Below are 17,462 nucleotides of genomic sequence, written 5' to 3'. Positions count from 1 at the left end.
GTATTTTTATGACCCGTGAAGTGAAACTGAATTTCACTGAAGATTTGTCATCAGTGATCAACAACTTTTGTCTTAGTTTCTGCTAGGAAAAAAATGTTTTCTTCAGAGGGTCTGGTATGATGCTGTGTTTTGGGTCTAGGAAAAAAACAATGTTGATAACGTGCTGATGTTTATAGTTGCTGCTAGTCAGCGCTGTACAGAGCCAAGGCCATTTGCAGCAAAGGGCCCAGGAGCTGGGAGGGAATAGAATTAGGACAGCTAAGTGAAACTAGCCAAAGAGATATTCCATATGATATGACATCATGTGGGAAGAGCTTTAAAGGGGGTGAGTTCATCTTTTTTCTCTTTCCTTGCTGTGGGGGATATCTGGGCATTGGTTAGGGGTGGAGAGCAATTACTTGAGCATTACTTGTTATAAACATTCATATATATATTTATATATATATATTTGTCATAAACGTTACCCTTTTCTTTTTCTCTGTTTTACTAAGTTCTATATCAACCCACAAGTTCTACTTTTTTTCCTCGATTCTCTCCCCATCCATCCCACAGGAAAAGTGGGGAGTGAACAAACAATGTTGTGGTGCAAAGCTAACTGCTGGATTAAACATCAACTTCTTAATGATATCTATGCATAAGAAAGAGATTTCTGTAAAGTTTTTGGTTTGTCTTTCATCTGAATAAATTTTGGTGTTGTGGTAGATTACACAAAAGAAAAGAAATTGTTCATTCTATTTCATCGGAATGTTGGAATTCCCATTTATTGTAAGGATGTAATATGCGGGGTGCCAACCCAACAAACCAAAATATCATCTTTATTACTTGCAAAGTTAGGAGGACACAAACAGAAATATGGCTAAGTTGGTGGTCAGACTTGATTATTTTAAGGGTCTCCAACATAAATGACTCTGTGATTCTAGGTAGGCCTTATGCACACAAACTTGTTTCTGAGTGTTGAAGTTCAGACACTAACAGTGTCTTCAAAACATTTTAGGTAGTATATTGATAAAAGATGTGTGGAATGAAGGTTTAAGAAGAAAGAAAATCTTGATGATCTGTTTTGGAGGAGCCAAGAACTAGAGATGATCATGAGAAGCCTAAGGAAAGACCCCACCAAAACTGAGGACTACAGAAGGTCATTTTCCTGTAGGAACTCTTGGTGGTGATCACTGATGTCTGAATCCCCCCTGTGATGTTCAATAAAAACACTTCAAATGCAGGTGAAAGGTTTGGAAGGAATGTTTCTCTTCTCAGCCCACAGTATAACACACGTGCTGTCATATTGTTAGAATAGGAGAAAAGCTGTCAGACAATCAGAGATGAAGATGGCAATTCATGGGGCATTTCTCTGTAGAAGCTTAAGTTATCTAAGAGAGGAGAAATATTCCTGCTGCTTTGTTCCCATCATTCTTCTCCATCTTAGCAAGTTAAAAACACTTATCCAGTTTCTGACATCAAAGACACTACTAGCAAATATGGTGAGAGGAATTCACAGCTGACAGTAAGCTAACTATGAAGCCTTGTGAAGTATAAAAATGTGAACAAAGAACAAAGCTTTTTTCATGAGACATTTTTTCCTAATAGAACTACTCTCTCAGAAGACTCAAGTCTTATTTCTCTACCTTATTTCCTGTGTTAGAAGTAATAGATTAAAAGAAAATAAAAAATACGAAAAAGAAAAAATAATCATTCAAGTTTTGCATACAAAATCAAAATAAGTATTATTTCTGAGAGAACTGCTCCTTCCTAGGTATTTATAGGACATCTAAAACAAGCTTCCTTAATCTATTAAAAATAATGAACATTTCTGAGCAAGTTTGATGACAATTCCTCTATGCCAAAAGGGTTTTTGCTCTTCAGTTTGCATTATTGCAACACATCTTTTGCAACAGTGCCAACAGTTTTTCTCCAAAAGAACTGGAGAAAAAAAGGGAACTTTTTTATTTCTTCCAGGTCAACTCATTTATATTTATGAGTTCTCTTGCTTAGTGTCTTCATGACTGTGCCTGTCTCAGGTGGTGAAATGGATTTGCAGAATTGGTTTAAGGCAAACAGAATTGACTTAAAATAACTTATTTTTCCTGGAAATGTTTTGCTATTGATTTTTTGTATTTACGGTTGACCCATGCAAAACTGTAGTATTACTTCAAAGTGCATGAACAGCTTTTGAAAAAAAAAATACAACTGAAAATTTGCTAATGTAATTTATGCAAATTTTCTCGCAATGTTGTTGAAAATATCTAATGTAAACACCATATTACTGCATAGGTACTCTCATTTTAGTACCTGTATATTAAAACTTTTCCCGTTCATGTAGTAACTATCTATTCATGTGACTGCAATACCACATACATCTTTTGTCTTTTTTCGAACATGACTGGTCTATTCTTTTTCCTAGGACTTCTTCGACTTCTTGCAACAAACAGCTAAAGTTTCTCCATATTTGCCAACAATTTAGTCATTGGTAATGGTATGGTTTCGTTGCATGGTTAAAAGCAAGCCCTGTAAACTATACCCAAGCTGAATCTCAGTCTGTGGTAAAAACCTTCACGTAGGCCTTGGTTTTGCAGTGTTCTTCAGTTATACAATGAGCAGTCCCTGGTATAAAGAATTGCTTCAAAACATCATTTTCCTTGAGCAAGAGGCAACTCCTCTGGCTATAAATAAACACTCAAACAAGGCAGCTCTAAATAGCTTAAAAATAACACCCTTCTATTTCTTCCAAGCAGTAAAGTTATGTAAAAACATTGCAACTGAAGTAAGGTAGGAACCTATAATAGCAGCCTGAAGGGTAGGCTGATGCTATGGTGATGTAAGGGCTATGTGAGACTATAAATCAAATGTTATACAGACTGGTCTAAAGCTGGGGGAGAAATGTTCCCTAACTTTGGGGGATTTTAATCCTATTGAAAATGACAAGATGCTGAACCAGTGGGAGGGATATGATTTGGTAAATCTTTTCATTACCCTTTTCCAGCCACCCTGCAAAATTAGTGAAGAGATTTGTATTGTAAAAAATATTCCTCAATTAGTGATTAGTCATAGGTGTGTGACTTAATGTGTCAAAATTAATAAAATGTATTCTTTATTATAAGGGGAAGCTGTATCTTAAATAACCACAAAAAGAAAATTATGTAGTTTCCTGAAACTTTACTGGACTAGAAATTAAAATAATATCCTTCTTTTTTGCTTTAGAATCTGATCTATATTGTAGTCTTCATGGTGACTGCTGCACCTGCTCTGAGAACATATCAGCTCTTTTAAAAAATAAAATATAATAATGCATTAAAAGATATTCTATCACTATTTATTTCTACCATGGTGATATCATTCCATGACAGAAATCAAACATCACACCTTCCCTTCCAGGTCTAATGCACCCTGATTCCCTTCTAACATGTTCCTGTTCATTTACGAGGATGTGATTGGTCATATCTTGCCTGTAAACCCATCTCCTGTTGCCTCCTAGCTTGCAACAGAGATTCAATACAGTTCTCACAAATTTTCATATTGTCTTCCTTGCCTGTCATTCACAAGGTGCCCAAGATATAAATTAATTAAGAACTTAAAATGCCTGTGAATTCCTTTTACTTCATTATACTATATTAACATCCAAACCAAGGTTTCATAATGTAATTATAAGTTAAACTGTTATATGCAAAATGCAGGAATTGCAATATGCAATGCACAGGTAGTTGAGTAGACCCCTATTTTTCACTTCTCCTGAAAATAAATCTTACAAATGACTACAGTGTTGCACTTCAAATATTCAGTCAAGATGATATCTTATTTTCAGTGTCTGCCTCACCGGCACTTTGACAGTCTCAAGAACAGAACATTTATTCTGTGCATTTTTCTTTTACTTAAAATTCTTGAAAGGATTTGAATGATGCTTTACTGTTTGCTGCTTTTCTGCCAAGTGTCATGCGCAGTCAGCTGCGTCTCAACAAATCTGTGCATCAGGTGAGAACCATAGAGTAGCCTTCCCATGCATCACCCTCTTCCTTCACAGGAAGGTCCACTTAAATGATAGTTTGGATTTTTTCTACTGTTTAATTCAGTTTATCGTCAAAATCCATTTTTGCCATATATCTCACTGCACAAAATAGGTAAATGTTTCAAGTCATTTTCCTGTATCTGCATTATTTCAGCTGATGTAGTAATACTTGAATATGGGCAGCCTACATTAATAAGTATCAACAGATGAATAGTTGCTTTATAATCAAATGATTCTTGGCCAAGATTCTGTGAATGAGATGCTTCATATCAAACTCAACAACAGCAGACAGAAAGGAGGAAATAAAGAAAAAACTGACACAGTCACCATCCAGAAGTGCCAGTCGAACTCACAAGTAAACTAACATGTTCCTTAGCTATGTTAACTTCATGAGAAAATCTGATTTTCTCCTTCATAATTGCAGAAAAAATGTCTCCTGCAACTAATGCCATTCTGCCCTTCTCACACAACCATTCTTAAAGAAGTGGGAAGGGTAAAATTACTTCATTGGCTGTTTTGATGAAAAGCAGTCTTCTGTCCTCAGGTAATAAAGTTTAAAAAATTTTGGAGCATTTTAGTAAGTTGTAATCTGGTTGTTTTCAGAATGGTCTTATTTTATGTTCAATAGGATTATTTTTTTGCCTATGATTTTTTAATGGACTCCACGATTTCAGGAAATTTACAGTCAACAGGCTGAGTAGTCAGTGGTACTGTGTAATTTTCTATATTTTTCTTGTTCTTGTTAGTTTTCACCTTTTTCTGCAGTGTCCTTGCACGACCTTACAGAGGAAGCAAGATGAATCCATCTTTTAGATCTGCCTACTCACCGTTCTGTCACTGCACATCTCAGGCTCCTTCAGCCACAATCTGATTTTTCCTTTCTCTGCGTTAGCTTCTGAATTTTCACTGACACCATGACAGTGCATGGTTTGAGGGACTTAAACATTCTTTTCTCCTTTAAGTTTTTCTCTTCACCTGTGCCTTTTTGTATTACACAATTGCAGAATCAGACAATTATAGGGGTTGGAAGGGATCTCTAGATATCATCAAGTCCACCACCCTGGGCACCACAAGTAAATCAACTGCTTTTATTTTCATGCTGTAATTACTTAATTTTGCTATTTTATTTTTCAAGAGCCTTTATGTCATCTTCTTTTCTTTGGTATCCAATTTTTTATTTTTTATTTTTTTCTCTGCACCATTAATTTGTACATTTTTTATAAACTAAAGCACAAACTACTGAGTTATTTCTCTTTCTTGAAAACAACTGTTCTGTAGTTTATCTTTTTATGTGCCTTTTATTTTTGAAATCTAGGTGCTTATAGATTGTCTTTTTCTACATTCTGTCGTCCAGGGGATACCTAACAGACTGCAATCTTTATTTTCTATCCTTAAGAGTGGTAAATAGAAACTGATAATCACAAAATTCTTTCAGTATTTTCTTTTCCCCCAGACACCTGATTTTTGAAGAGTTCTCAAGCTTACAATGTAGAAAACCACTGTCTTCCACACATGGTGGTGGGAAGCTCCACTTCATGGGAGGGCCACAGCCTACGTGATCCTGCTGAGCAGAGTCTGCCTGTGACACTTCCAGGCAGTGACACTGTGTCACAAAGTCAGCTGTAGTGTATTGAAGAGAGTTATAATGCCGTAACCCATAACGTAGATTTACTGCTGAGAGCTCTTGGATCCTAGACTATGCAGGTCTCATAATAACACTTCAGTAGAAAAACTCCAACCTGTTCACTGCAGAAGGCTAATGTCACACTCGTCTGCTCTTCTAATCTCAGCAGCATTACATAGAAATGTCCCCATAGATAATGGGTAGATATACCTTGACTGAGGCAATTTTTCATGCATACATAGGTTTCTAGGCTGGGCAGAAGACTAGTTGACTCGAACTCCCAAGAGCTGTCAATGAAAAACTCCCCTGTCTGCTGTAGGCCAGCATCCTGGGGAGACAAGGAATGTCTGGACAGGTGGCTTATGACAACGCAGCATCAACATCCAGATGTCATCAAATTCATAAAGAGTCTCCACCTGTATGGTTTTGCTAAGTGTTGCTGGAAAGATAAGGGGAGAAACCTGCAAAATGTTAAGCAGTGCAGGCTAATAAAGCAGCTGCTTCTGGCCTCTTGAGAAAGCTGTGAAAGTCCTTTGAACACATGGTAATTCTGAAAGGCACCAGCTCACACAGTTGGGCAAAGCCACATTCAGATCCCTGCTATCAGTGTGAATGGTGATTACTCTATTTCGTCTTGCTGCTTTCAAAATCTCTCTCCTCAGCTGTGATATTTCTAGTCTTGTGATTAGTGCTACAGTATTACAAGAACATGGATGCTCTAATTCCCTGGCACCAAACCAAACAATATTGTTGACATTTCTGAAGTGCAGTGATTCTAAACTACAGCTTCCCACTGCACATAACTCTATTCATTTCTATGTAATATTTCCAGATTTTAAATAATTATCAATCTCAAAATAAATGTGTAATCTTCTGTAATATCCTTCTGCTCAAATCTTTACAGATATCATTCTGACATAAAAACGTCTATACTTATAATGTTCATGATCATAAAGAAATTTAATGTAAACCAGTATTCTAAAAAACTTCTAAGAAATTAAAAAAAAAATACTACAGAAATTATCAGGGAATTAAGGTTCACAGACATACATCACATAGCAATATTTTGAATGAAAAAATCAGGGTATTTTTAACTCAGAATCTGACTACAGCTGTCTAACTCAGCTCAGCCTACTCAGAGTTCCTGTTACCCAATCTCTATTGCAGCGTAACATTAAAATTTGTAGAGAAAAACAAAGCCTGATTTGTATTCCAATGTGCTGTTTTGGCAAAATCTATATTCAAACTGTTTTTTAATTCTTTGTCAGATCACATGCAAACAGTTGATTAAATATCACAAAACGATAAGGCTGTTACAAAGACAGACATAGCAATACATGGTGAGAGGGATAGAGTGACCCCAAATACTTTTCTCCTTGAACAAAGTCTGGCTATATAGCAATGAGTTTATCCTGGAAAAGGAGAGTTTCTAACTCAGAGGCCATAGTGAAGAAATAAGTTAACTGAAATTCTTATTGAACTTCTCGGACATGAACAGCGTATTATGATCCCTTAGAATGTACTTAGTTGTTACTTGATATAAATGGGTCTTGGGAAGGATTCCCTTTCTCTGTAATTTTGCCAATTTTTCACATCTTTATTAAAAAATTTTATATGTGTGTATATAAAAAACAGAGAGCAGAAGAATGAAACTCAGTTTTAGTTCTGAGAAAATGCCTTATACTGAAGAGCTTATTTGACTTATTAGAGATAAGTTTGATGGATGTAGTCAAGCACTTTATACATTTATGGGTGAAAATAACAAAAATAATGAAATTCTGGCCCTTAGAAATAGCTGTAAATGAGAAATAAGTGATATAGTCCATTGTTTTTAGCCCAGCTGTCAAAAACTGGCCAAGTCCATATTTATATCTTTAAATTTCCTTGCTTAAGTATCTGGATTGTATCTGAGAGCTGTTGACTCTTGGTAGGTTTAGTGGGGATTGACTAGCACTCTGACATTCCAATAACTTATGTCTGTAGGTGATTAAACCTGTTTTTTTTCTACTTGTACCTTTTATTTCACTGATAAAAGACAACATTTTTTTTTTATTTTTTTTTTCCCCAGAAGTTTGGACCCAAATTTATTGTGAATGCTGCTTATGACCGAGAGTGTATTCATTTATGTTTTCATATGCAAAAATCTTTCTTTATTGGTATCAGCTCCAATCCCAACTCTTACTGACAAGTCATATTGAAACTTTCAGGAGAACTGGTATTCTAGTGATTTCTCCACCAGTTCTTGGCTTTAACGAGACTGAGGACATATTCACAGTTCTATTGTAAGACCAAACTGGTACTTAATAATCCATGAAATCATTTCATCCCCTTTTCAACTCACTGAACTCTTGCTGGTGCCAATAAAAAAGACAAGAAACAGCACAGCAGTTCTCCTATGAAAGTACTTCCTTATAATTTCTTGCATTCAAATACTTTCCCTAGGCATTTGTTAAAGAAAATGTATTACGTGAGGATGAAGTGTTTTTAATCTGCAGAGGGTCCTGTGCTACTGAAGCAGCTACTGTCAGTTGCTGAGTAACAGAGCAAAGAAAGCAGCTCACTCTTCACTGCAAGATCCTGCAAGGTACTGTTAAGCTGTTTGCACTTCTGACTTCAGTGGGATCAGAACTGAATGCAAAGCTCTGGGGTACAAAGCTCAGTTTGTGTGTGTAAGGTAAAAAGGGAAAGCTTTAGAGCTGAAAATAGTATAGCTGTGCTGCTGCATCCTAACCTTATGAAGCTGTGCTGCTCACAAGTGCAGCTTGCACTGGATTTGCACTAATACAGGTATCGTGGTGTTTGATATCTCAGTCTTGTTTCATAATCAGTAAAAAGGTCATTAAGAGAAGAGACAGCCTTCTGCCAGGCAGCTCCAAAGCTGAAAGAAAATGTTTTATTCAATAAATAAAAAAATAACTGCTGCTGTTTTTTTGTGGTTAGTGGTGAGATTCTTCTATGTATTGTATAGGCATGCAAATGTCCTATAGGGACATATAGGGAGTGTATTTCAGAGATGTCAAGACAAAGGGAAAAGAGGCAGTAGGATCTAGATAATATGAGAAAGGGGTGCCTCCATTCACTTATCAGAAAAAGAGGAGAAAGTGAATAAACAGAGGTAATGTACAATATAACTATTTTCAAATTCAGAAGAGATGCTCAGTGCATTAGGTCCCTTCACCTTTGTAATGTTAAGGTATTTTTATCTCCAGTTCTGTAGACAGCGTTTTCCTTGAAGCTCTGCGGTCTTTCACCCACGCTGGCATGGCAGAGTTTTCCACTTTTTCTGACTTTGTTATTATGCAGTCATTCGTATGTTGTTATTCTGATGGCCTTGCTCCTGAACAACCCAATAAGTGGACTTTTGTAGGAAAGAAATTATTCTCAGTATAAGATTCACTCTTTTCCTCCTATTTTTCTGTACTTTGATTTCAGCTTTTAAGATATGTATTTGAGGCTAAGAGATATGCAAGCACATACCTTATCAATTTGTTGCCTGAAGCACCAGCCCTGGCTGTTCACAAAGCATGTGTCAATCAGCATTAGCAGCACTCACAAGAAGCAACAACAGGAGAGTGGAATAGGCCAATGAAAATGATATTGTCCTTGTAGAAAAACATTGCTGGGATCACCTGTTGTTCTGGAGAGGAGGCCCAGGGAGATGCTGGGGAAGCCAATCAATAACAATCAATGGTCACGGATGGACAGTTAGCAGTGTTTTTCTCTCTGTCTTTTTTTTTTTTTTTTTTGTCATTTTCTATTTTTTCCCCCTTCTTTCTTTTTCCTCTCCCTTTTAGTTTTCATTTTTCCCTAAAACTAACATTATTATTTAAGTTGACTTTTCAAGAAAATAAAACCCAAGATGTCCAAAACCACATTTAAAGCGTCTCTCAACAGGAAGCTATTCTGGGTATCAAAGCAAAAGGGTTTTACAGTGCTCTTTCAAGTCTTATACATTCAGAAATATGAGCTTTTGCATCCACTTGAAATAACTTTTTTGGATAGCACACTTAGAATCTAGAATCTAGCAGTGGAATAAGATTCAATATCATTAATGGAGATCGTTATGAAAATGAATTAGATACCTGGGAGGACAGCTGCTTTCAGGAGTTCTTTCAATTTCTGCTAAATAACTGTCATGGTTTTGTAATTTTGCTATCAGTATTCCATATTCAAGATCCATCCAGATGCTTTCCTGTGTTACTTGCTGTAGCAAGCTTTAGCAGGGAGTTGGACTAGATGATTTCTAGATGTCTCTTCCAACCCCTATGATTCTGGGATTCTGGGATCTAGAATAAATCACTAAATATAAAGAAGACTGTAAAAAAAATCCGTCTTCTTTTTCAATCATTTCTAAGAGGAAAGCCAAACAGATCCTGTTTTGCTAAAGAGAAAAGAACCAAGTTCCCCTTATGGAGTTCTAGTTAGGCTCAATTTCCAATTGTGTTACCTTTCTTATCTGAAAACGAAGTAATTCCAGAGATAAGTTAGAGTAAATATTTCAAGTTTTTATGATTTCTCTTAAAACCAGAACTCGGTGTTTTGTTTTGGTAGAAATTTCATGCCATTCTAGAAGCTAGAAGCTAGGATGTTAAGAAAATAATGGAAAACCTTTCTCCCTCTGGAACTTAGCATGCAGTGTTTTCTACTGCTTACTTAAAACAAAGTATACTAAACTCAGCAACATCAGCAGACTTGCATTTTTCTCTTTATGAATAAATCATAGAGAGAGAAAAAAATCTTTCCCGTCATGCTGCTGAAGAGAAAAATGCAAAAATATCTGACAAATACATAGTTTTATAAAATTATTGAGTAAGTGATAAAGAATAGGTCTGGAAAAGTGATCTGTGCAATCATGTGAAATAGAGATCTATAAAATGAAAATTAAAAATATATGCATTATTTCTATAGCATAAGGTGAAGTTCTAGCAAGTAGAAGATGGGCAGAATGATATACAACTATAATTGAAGGCACACTTTCAACAGCAGTGAAAGAATCCATTTTATAGCAATAATTTTAACTTTTTACAGTTTTTCTCTTTGGTGGAGTGTGGACATGAATCTGCCATTTACTGTGCATTTGTTGGAATTCTTCCCCTGTTATGAACTCCAGCAGCAGCTGGTGAAAACTGATGGTCCAGTGCATCTATCAGCTTTTTTTTTTACCAGCCAGCACAGTCAGTACCAATCTTTTCAGTGACAGTGAATTAAAGAACTGCTGCAGAAGAAAAATAGCTTCGTGTCTGATGTCTGGGACAACCTGCTCATAATCAGACTTTGTGACATTAGTGAGTTGCTGCTTCTGTCTGTGATACAGATGCCTCACTGAAAAATGGAGAAAAACATGTACTGGCCTCTCTGGCCTGCTTGGGTGCTGGATTTATTGTTCCTAGGAATCTATAAAACACAAGGATGAAAGACAGTCCCCCTATTCAAAGAATAAGATTGGAATACAACTTTCAGTTTTTAGTTTGGACCCTGTTTTTCTCAGGTTTGCTACTCTGATGACAATCAAGTTCATGTGAAAACATAAACAGTGACAGTGGGAATGTATCAGTTCATTTGGTAGAAAAAGAAAAAAAAAAAAACAACACCATAGCTTTCAGTGATGTTTCTACAAAGAATTTTATGTTTATTTTCATTGCAATTCAACTGCAGTTGGCCAGATGGGATTCAATTTGCACTTTGTCAATATGCTTTTGACTTTCTCAGCTACTTTAAAATGGGAACTTGAACCCTGATTCAATGCTTGTAAAAGTGGGATTGATGTCAATAATGACTTTTAAGTGAATCACCATGGGGCAGTTAGAAAACACCACTGAATGTGCCTTCATGTGACACTTTTGGGGCTGACATTAATATGATAAGCTTTTGCTTGATAAGCAAAAAAGGGTGATTACATTTATACATGTTTTGCAAATTCAGATGCTCTGAAAGATTTATTGTTACATTCTGCATTCTCAAACATCTTACTTAAAACATCTGGAATATGGGTCAATACTTGGTCCAATCTTGCTTAACCTCTTTCTTAATCATCTAAACAATGAGGTAAAGAGCACCCTCAATACATTTACAGCTTACACAAATCTTAGGGCAGTAGCTGATTCATCAGAGGGATGTGCAGAGGGATCTTTACAGGCTGGAGTGGTGTGCTAACAAGAATCTCATTGAGTTCAACAAGGAGAAGTTCAGAATCCTGCAGAGGAACAAGTCCTGCTCCAGAGAATGCTGAGGGCATCCAGCAAGAAAGCAGCTTGACAGCAAAAGATCTAGGCTTTGAATATGAGTAAACATTGTGCTCTTGCCACTAGAAGGCTAACGATCTAAGTACTAGTAAAAGTATCACCAGTAGGTTGAGGAAGGTGATCCTTCTGCTTTACTTACCATTGGCGAGGCTCCAGCTGGAGTGCTTTCTCCAGTTCTGGGCCCTCTGGTATAAGAAATGGACATACTGGAAAGAGACCATCACAATCATCAGGGGGCTGAAACAGTTCTCCAGTGAGTAATGGCAGGGAGAAATGGGACTGCTCAGCCAGAAGAAGAGCAGGTTCAGGACAATTCTTGTCAGTGTCCACCTATACCTGAAGGAGAAGTGCAAAGAGAATGGAGAAGAGCCAGGCTTTTGTAAGCAGCGAACAGTGCCAGAACAGGACACAATGGGCACAAACTGGAACACAGAGTGTTCCATCTGATCACCAGGAGCACTTCTGTGCTGAGCAGGTGATGAAGCACCGGCACAGGCTGCCCAGAGTCTGCCTCCTCCTTGGAGAACTCTAGAAGCCACCTGGACCTGACACTGTTCTGGGTGTTCCTGTTGGAGCAGAGGTTGGGCCAAATGGACCCAGGTGTTGCTGGCAATTTGTGATTCTGTGAACATGCTAATGAGGAGTAGGTTTTGGCATCATCACCACTGATACTGGTTCTCTTGAATTCCTACAGCTCCATTCAGTCAGATACAGGGTTGAAAGCAATGAATCATGGAAGCTCAGGTTACATTCCTAAAAGTTATCAGCTCTCCACATAACCAAATTCCCAAAACATTCCTCCATGCTCATGAAAACAGAGTGATTATTCATCACATTTTCAGCTCTGAAAAAAACATGTCAGAGAGTTCTGTGGAAATGTTAAGAATAAATGAGTGAAAAAAATCAATGTAACTTGCATTCATTTATCTTATTTTACTTGAATACTGTGCCATACATCAGAATCCACCATTGCAGCTGATGAGAATACTAGAATTTCGATGGTGAAATCCCTAAAATTAGGAGCACAGAGTAAACATGGTGAAGTCAATTTATTTTTCTCCTGTACACTTGGAAATCTGTGATCAGTATCTGAACATGTGACAAATTACAGTGAAAATCTTTGCACGGTTCTTTAAATGGGCTTTAAATAAAGCAGAAAATACCTTAAAGGTGAAACTGTTTTAGTAAAATGGTATAATTCTAAAAAATTATAAAGACAGGAAATCTGCCAAGTGATGTGCTTGACATCTATCCAGGAACAGTTCCATAGGCCAACATCTGAAAGGAATTTGAAACTGTAAAGGTGAAGCAATGCAAAGCAAACGATGTGGACTGAAGAAGGAACCACAGTGAAAAGAAAAGTGAACATTAATAAGAACAGGAAAACCCTGATTGCAGAAAATGGTGTGCAAAGTTGTTTGGCAGGAAAAAAAGAAGAAAAGTGGAAAAAAAAAAAAAAGAAAAAGAAAAAAGAAAAACCCTTAAAAACTGCTGCTACCGATAAGTACTCAGACTTTTCTGCCATCTTTGTACTAGCAAAGGGAAATTACTTCTACCCTAGTGGAAAAAATATTACTTGAAGTCACAGACTGCACTGATTTCTGCATGGCAGCTAGAGCAAAGGGAATATGCTTTGGAGAAATTCAAACAATTGTAATGGCTATCAGATGAGTTACCTCTTTAGGGTTGTTTTTTTTTTTGGTTTTGCTTTGTATTTGGTTCTTCATGGCTGCATTCTTCAGATCAGGGATCTTTTTCTTGTATTTTTCTGATGTTCTGATTACCCTGTGTATAACCTGGTGGATTGAGGAGCACGTCTGGAGTCGTAATTCTACATCAGAGGCATAGAAGCAAGCATGAGTCTTTCTGCCATGTTCTTTTTTAAAGACAGGAGCATGATGCCTACACAGGATACAGTGTGCCTGGTGCATACCAATTCAGTAGACAGTGGACCAAGAATCTGAGCTATTCACTAGCACATATGCAGGTCAGATAAAACAAATATTTTTCTCCTCATCTCAGGGCTCCCAAACAATTTTAATGTTGAACAGACAGGGGGGGTTGAAAACTCTGACAAGTGATCCCCAAATTTGTTTTACTCAAAAACTTTGTAGTGGCAGAAGCATTTCCAAACTAGAGATTAAATATCCTCAGATTTATAGTTTTTCAATGTACAGGAAATAATTATTAGAACAATAATACTAAATTATGTTGAGCACGGATAGGATCAAAATAATCAGAATTTGGGGCTTTAAAAGGAGGGTTTTCATATCCAGAAAAGGGTCTGGTTTGGTGTTATTTGTTGTAGTCACTTTTTAACTTCCTGAGCACCAACACTCCTGAAGGCCAAGGTCTCACTCTTGCCTTGAGTCAAACAAACAAATCAAACAGGAGTGAAACAAGCAGGAAAGAAGGAACATTCATGGAAGCAAAACTGACTCAAACCAGACATGGCACTATTTCACCTACACAGCTGACAGTGAAATTCAGCCTTTGAAGAAGAACAGCAGAAAGTTGACTTTGAAAGATAACTACACCCAGTAGAGTGAGAAAAATGCTATCAGAAAAGACAATGAGATTTTATACAATGTCTATTTACAAAGAACTTGTTCCAAAGCTACTAAATCCCAATTGAAGTCTATAATCTTTACAATGTTGCTTATGTTCTCAGGCTTCGGACCTACAAAATACTGAAGTGCATGCCTAAGTACTGGCAGGTTTTAAAGAAGTATTAAAGAATGAATAGAAGTACCTCTCTGAGGCAAGACTTAAACTAGATGACTCCAAAAGTGCATAAGGCTATTACTTTTGTCTATGTTTTACAAATTCACACTTACAATTTATTTAATAACTTTGCTTTCTACAAAATATTTGATCTCTTGCCATGCAGTCCAGATCACAACCTTCAGAAGACCAGAGGTTGGGGCTGATAAACTATATTCAGTGCTATTTACAATTCTAAGTCAAATTACAGCAGTGAGGGCACTCTGCTCCATTTCACTAAAGGTAAAGGAAAAGATCACAGAATACTCAATGGAACCAAATGACTGCAAATAATTGTATTAATTTGCTTATCTGTTTTGATTTCCTAATTTTATGGGAAGGGTTTTGTATTAAATTTGCTCCTGAAACCTGAGAAAAGGTCAGTGGTACTGAGTTGGAAAAAGTTTTTAAAATAAATATTCACTGTTTTCTCTTGGGTCATTGCTATTCACCTTTCTCATTCTGTGACATTTTTATTTGTTCTAGGATCTGAATCGCTCATGTTTCTTATGTTTTATCTCTCTCTGTTCTGTGAGCTCACGAAGAGCAACATTTAGCTAGAGCACTGAGGTGCAAACCTCTTGTAATAGGCTCTTCCTTCTTCAACTATATGTTGCACTATTATCAGAGTTTTACACTATTTTTGCGGAAGTGCAGAAGTTTTTATTTCCATTACTTCCTCAAGAGCTACTTTTGAGTGTGTAATGTAGTATCTCATCTATAGCAGTGAATGAGACACAAGTATGTGTTCTTGGAGAGAATCTATGAACTACAAATTTCTTTTCTTGGCTCTGAAAACATATTGCCTTGTGTAGAATAACACAGCAGTACAATCCTTGTCTGAGAGAGGTCATCACTTGCCCAAATCTATTTTAAGATCCTTGCAATGCTTGCTTTTTCCTCTTAAATATGATACAATTAAATATAATCTGATATTTTAGAAAACCACTCTTTAATACGTTGACAAGAAGCCTCAGTAATATGTTGCTTTTAGATTTCTTGAGGAAAAAATTGTCATCATACTTCACCAACATAATTAGTTGACAAGCAACAAATTACCAGTAATTAGAGAGATTTCCTTTTGTTTCCTTCAAGCTTTTGTTCATTGCTGAAGAAACAACAAAGAAACAAACAAGAAAATACTCTCTTAACACCTTAGCTCTCATTTTCTCATTTCAACTCTCAGCAGAGGTGAGAACTGTTTAGGTGTAAACTTACCTTGTTCCAAACCAGCTGACACAAACATACCCCTAGGCATTGTCTTAAACTGAATCTGGAGAGCAAGGTATGAAAACACACCTAGAGTGTGGACAGGGTCTACGCATAAAAGGATATCTCACTTCAGCTCCCACTTCTTCAGTCCCATGCACCATTAAGGCACTTGAGAGGCAGGCTGGGCTCTCTCCTGGAAGAGACTGGCTCATGTGCAGGAAGACATAGTGTAGAGCTCAGCCAAAATCTCTTTGCTAGTCATTAACATAGTCAATTACAGACAGGATATCTTGCTTTCATCCTCTGCCTCATTCACTCTCCGGTGCAGAGTATAAGAATAGCTGTAGCTTTAAATAATACTGTTTTTCAACTTCTCTTACTAGTCAGACCTACTTTTCAAAGCAGAGTCGGTGAGCTGAATGGGACCCGCTCACACTACCATGCAGTGCAAGGGAATGAGAATGAGACATAAATGAATCATCTTGCTGTTCTAAATTAACACATACATAAACTGGTTATGGACATATGGCTGAGTGCTGAACACCTTGTCAGGATGTTCAGCAGAACATTGCAGTTTAGCACATATGCAGTATTACAACTTACTGTGCTATTCCCCAGGCTGCACTGCTCTTTGCAGCCTTTTGCTTTTTGCTTCTTTCCAGTGCATACATTTTCATGTTACTCTTCATATGTGCAATATACATCTTTGCAAAATGCATCTCTTCTATGTCTTTGTTTCCCTGTTTCCAACTGGCATAGTACCTGAAGTTAATTTATACCTCGAATGAGTGGAATTTGTCAGGAAAACATTTTCTTTAAAATACTCTTTTGGGCTGACTGAAACTGCCTGAGTTCATTTAATCTCTTCATCTGGAGAAAATGTTTTTATCGTCTCAAAATATATTAGTTGGAAAAAAAAAAAAAAAAAGGATTGTTTTTATTTGTTTGCTTGCTTTGTTTTGGAAAATGTACTTCAATCTTAAATGCACCTAAATTTAGCTTTAATAAAAGATACAAAATTAATAACTTGTGTTACTTCAGTAGAAACAATTCTGCCCAAGCAATTTCAATAACCTCTTCCTTCAGTACCTAGGCCAAATAAAAACTGATATCCCATAATTGTCAACATTATTGCAAAGCCTACAGTATCCTATTGGGAGACAGAAGTTCAAATAAATACCCTTCAGTGATGACCATTTTCTCCTTGGCAAAACTCAGAAATAGTCCAGTTACTGAATTTTTAAAAGAAATCGTTAGTATAACAGAAGTCTCTGTAGGCAAATATGAACAGCCTTTATAACACTTGTGCGTGGAAACTGCAGACCAGTTTTCCTGAAGCAGCCATAAAACTTCCTTCAATGTGTGCAAAGCACCCTCTTTTCATATGCTGGCAACCACATATGCACCAACAAATCTTGTTAGGTTAGCTGCACTTTGCTGGTGAAAATAATATGCTGTTCATTAAACTAACAGAACCTTTCACCCACAAACTTAAATTACAGTAGCACACAAATATACTCGTAGGTGTATTTGACTCATGAATGTGTTTATATAGTAAAAGCAGTCACAAAAATGATACATTATCTTCAGGTTCTTTGCACAGTGACTTCTGTCTGTTACATCT

Source organism: Coturnix japonica, chromosome 3 (assembly GCF_001577835.2).
Source record: "Coturnix japonica isolate 7356 chromosome 3, Coturnix japonica 2.1, whole genome shotgun sequence".
Taxonomy (NCBI): Eukaryota; Metazoa; Chordata; class Aves; order Galliformes; family Phasianidae; genus Coturnix; species Coturnix japonica.
Note: the sequence above shows the minus strand (reverse complement) of the source record.